Below are 5,000 nucleotides of genomic sequence, written 5' to 3' on the forward strand. Positions count from 1 at the left end.
TCGTTTCTTTGAGCTCTAATACTTGTGTTTTTAAGTTTGATGGTTTACTCTGTTATTTGAGGAGAAGGTTTTTAACTTCTTTTTCTTCACAGTAGCCCGCAGACGGACAACGAATTCCTCGTACAACTTCTGCCCAGTTGAGTCTGCATGTAGGATGTCGTGAACATGTTCTTGTATCACGCATCCACCAATGATTATGTTATATAGTTGATCGGCTTCACCTCTGACTGGGTTCCCATGACTCATTACTGTAGCCTCGATGCTATCAACAGCGGTGTGGACCCTTTGTATGCTGCTCTGTGTTACCCCAGAATTTTCATCTCTGGTGGTGTCCGTTGTGTTGAACTGGTCTTTGAACTCAATTGAATGGCAAGACAGTTCTTCAGCAGCCACGAAGAATCTCTACCTTGCATTAGCATTGTTTGAGATTCCTGTCAATCCAGAGTGAACCTTCATTTATCTGTTGATGTGTTCACAGGCATGGTCAGCACCTACAGAGACAAATGGAATTTCACTTCTGATGACAGACACATTGCCACTGGCAAGATCCGACCAGGTGTTGGGTGGTTGTCTTGAGATCTTTCATATCCGAAATATAGTGTGGCCAGTCTCTTGTACTTGATGGGCCTTTCGCAGTGTTCAATTTGTACATGGTATGGCTGAACTGTTTGACTACTAGTATACTTGATACTGAGTGATGGTGCAACTGCCTCTCCAAGTGCCTCACGTTTTTGATAGACCGCCACTATGGTACCACGTGTAGTACAATTGCCATCTGGGGTGTCCTCCGTGAAGTCAGAATTGTCTGCTGCTAAGAACACAAACGAACCTTTCTGGAGGAAGGGAGGTACATAAAGACCCCCAAATTCTTGGTGTTTTCCACGACAGCATTGGCCAGGTCAGTCTGCAGTTGTAGTATATGTCCATGAGACACCCACAATCCTTGACTGTTGAACAGCTCCAACAACTTCTTACTCCTGGTGTCACTGTGAAGTGAAAGTACTAGTCGGACCAATTGGGCATTCTCTTTTGTTCTGTGCTGCCTAAAGGTGCCTGACCCTGAAGGCTTGTACAGGACCTGCCTGTCTGTCTTCAACCCAAACATCATGTTTTGGCTCATAGTTAGTGCTAACCGGTTCTGTGATCCCTGTTCTTGCTTCAGTTGCTAGGTGTTCCCTAGGCCCAGTTAGAACCCATCTCACCAGGCTGTACAATTCAGGTGGGACACATGTTGTATCACTTTCCTGACCCTGAAGGCTTGTACTGGACCTGCCTGTCTGTCTTCAACCCAAAAATTATATTTTGGCTCATAGTTGGTGCTAACCGGTTCTGTGATCCCTGTTCTTGCTTCAGTTGTAGGTGTTCCACAGGCCCAGTCAGAGCCCATCTCATCAGGCTGTACAATTCAGCTGGAACACATGTTTTATCACTTGATACCGGGATGTCATCATTATCTGTGACACTTTCCTTGTTGAAGCAGACAACAATACTATGGTGAATGATCTGGGCTGCCTTGAAGACTGTTTTCATACTTTCCATGTTGCCAGAATCCATTATCATTGAATGAAAATTGTCTTCTTTATAGGCTGTTGGGTTGTATAGCACTGCATATTTCCTACGATCTTTTTACAGTACTGATGTCACATAATATATTCTTATAACTATTTTCGACTGAAGGTGGGGCAATGTTGTGCCATGACATCCCCAAGCATGTTCTTGTAGGCTGTCTCTACGTCTCCCATTGAGATTACAGACTTTTGTCGTGTCTTCAACCAAGTTTGTTATTTCAACCATGCTTGCTGCTTGAAGTATGGACCACTTCGGTTTGACACTTCTCTTAAGGAATGAAACACGTTGCTTCTCCAGCATCCTTTATGGTAAGGAACACCAATAGCATGCGCATCTGCAGGAGAGATAGAAGTATTCAGTCTTGTTAATAGGGCTGGAATCCACAGCTAACCTTAGTTGTTTCCCTGTCTATGACGTACAAACCCTGAGGATCTGCTTCCCTATGTCTTCTTGGCTGAAAAAGCACAAATCCTTCTCCAGGAGAGCTGTCTTGGCTCTTATGAACCTAGCCGCCTGCTCAGATGGCTGTTCAGTGTCTTCACTCTCTCTTTTTCTCCCACGCTACTTGGTGGCTGTAGCTGCACTCACAGCTTGTTCATTGCATTCCTTGGCCCTCTCGATCCGACTCTTTTTTGTTCCCTCCTGATACCAGCTTCGCTTCCATATTGCACCCAGCGCACACAATATATCTCTGGTAACATCTTTGAATCTTCAGTGTATTTCCACACACTCTTCATCATTGCAAGTGGCTCTTTCTTTGACTGCCTTCAAGAATGTCACATGAGAACCTAGTTGTGGATTTAGTACCAAAGGACTATTTGTTTGTGACTACATTAACAAAGTATACACAGTCTCCAAATAATTGGATCAGCCATCCTTTACTTCTTCACATGAATTGCTCAGATGAGGCAAAGTGCTCAATACAACTCAAGTTATATCTGTAAAGAAATAGAAAATCAAACTTGTATATTTTGGTCATAACTCATCGTAATCAGTACAGTTAAAAAAAAAAAAATTAGCTAGCAAATAAGAAAAAAAAATAAGATGTTGTGGTCGCCATATTTGGAATCCAAAATGACCGCTAAAATGACCCCAAAAATTCTGCCAACATTGATTTTTGCATTTTTTTTAATGTTAGCTCTCTATAAATATGTAGTTTATAAAATACCCCCAAAAATCCAACAAACCCATATATTGGAATATATCAAACCTCACTAATATATAAAAACATAATTATAATACATGAATAAACTATTATAATTACTAACCAATAGACCAGCTTCATAAGAATATATATATATATATATATATATATATATATATATATATATATATATATATATATATATATATATATATATATACATTCATACGTACGTCCATATATACATACATGCATATATATATATATATATATATATAATATATATATATATATATATATATATATATATATATATATATATATATATATATAATATATATATACATACATTCATACATACATACATACATACATACATACATACATACATAAAGTATAAAATAATTTGAAGCCCTTATGGCATATCAAGTATTGCTGCTGTTTCTAGTCGACTGTATGATAAGGGCGTCTAACATATTAATCTATGTCTGGGGTTTGATCAGTTTTTATCACCACGTTGGCAACTGCTTATTGGTGACGGTGGTAGACCTTAGTGTGGCTGCTCCCAGCATACCAACCTAGTATGGGTGGCTTGACTAGAACTCTTTTGCTGATCATGGCGATATGCTTATTCTGTATAATATATTAAAAGGGTATATAGGGAATTATACATAAAGACCCTGAAAGGATTATAAGCGAGATCACCACCATTATTTTAATGAATAAATATAGATAGAGATAGAGTTTGCAAATTAATATGGCTATAGGTGATTTGATAGGATCTAGGAAACAAGCAAAATGATTTGCTGCAAGATAATTTAACAAAATGTTGAACACATTATAACTTACTGTTGTTAATATATAATTGATTCTTTTACCCTTCTTGGAAAATTTGTCTATGCTACTACAAATCCTGTGATGACCATCAACGTTGTGATTTTATTTAATGTTATTTCATGGTAATTGTTAGAATTTCTGATGATTTTATTCATGAATATTTAGGTCCTTGGAAATCCTAATGCTTACAGTCATGAATATTTAAGCCTTTGGAAAATATAATACTTAAATTCATAAATTTTAAGTCTTTGGAAATAATAATGCGTATATGAAGGAATTTTTAAGTCTTTGGAAATCATAATGCTAACATTCATGATTATATTCAAATCTTTGAAAATCATAATACTTATATTCATCAATTTTAATTCTTTGGAAATCATAATGGTTAGATAAATGAATATTTAAGTCCGTAGAAATCCTGATGCTTAGATTCTTGGATATCTAAGTCTTTAGAAATGTTAAACCTAAGATTCATGAATATTCGAGTGTTTGGAAATCCTAATGCTTAGATTCATGAATATATAAGTTTTTATAATCTAATTCCTGTTGCTTATTTTCATGAATATTTAAGTCTCTGGAAATACTAATTCTTAGATTCATGAATATTTTAGTCTTAGGAAATCTTATCGCTTAGATTTATGAATATTTAGGTCTTTGAAAATCATAACGGTTGGATTCATAAATATTTAAAAATTTACATTATAATTCCCCATGGTTAGTTTCATTAATATTCAACTCTTTATAAATTCTTATGGGCAGATTCATGGCTATTTAAGTATTTGTAATATAATTACTTATTCTTAGTTTCTGGAATATCTAAGTCTTTGGAAGCCATAATGCTTAGATTCACGAATATTTAAGTCTTTAGAAATCCTAATGCTTAAATTCTTGGATATTTTACTCTTTACAATATAAATCCTGATGCCTAGTTTCATTAACATTTAAGACTTTGGAAATCAAAATGCTTAGTTAGATTCATCAATATTTAAGTTATTGGAAATCCTAATGTTAAGATTCATAAATATTAGTCTTTGGAAATTCCTTTGCTTAGATTCATAGATATTCAAGCTTTCAGAATAAAATTCCTGATGCATAGTTTCATGAATATTTAAGTCTTTGGAAATCCTAATGACTAGATTCATGAATATTTAAGTCTTTGGAAATCCTAATGACTAGATTCATGAATATTCAAGTCTCGGGAAATCCTAATGACTAGATTCATGAGTATTTAAGTCTTTGGAAATCCTAATGCTTAGATTCATAAATATCTAAGTCTTAGGAAATCTAGATGGTTAGATTCATGAATATTTAGGTCTTTGGAAATCGTAATGCTCGCATTCATGATTATTTAAGTACTTGGAAATCCTAATGCTTTGATTCATGAATATTCAAGTCTCTGGAAATCTTAATGGTTAGATTCATGAATATTTAAGTCTTTGCAAATCCTAAT

The sequence above is a fragment of the Palaemon carinicauda genome, chromosome 29 (assembly GCF_036898095.1).
Source record: "Palaemon carinicauda isolate YSFRI2023 chromosome 29, ASM3689809v2, whole genome shotgun sequence".
NCBI classification, from domain to species: domain Eukaryota; kingdom Metazoa; phylum Arthropoda; class Malacostraca; order Decapoda; family Palaemonidae; genus Palaemon; species Palaemon carinicauda.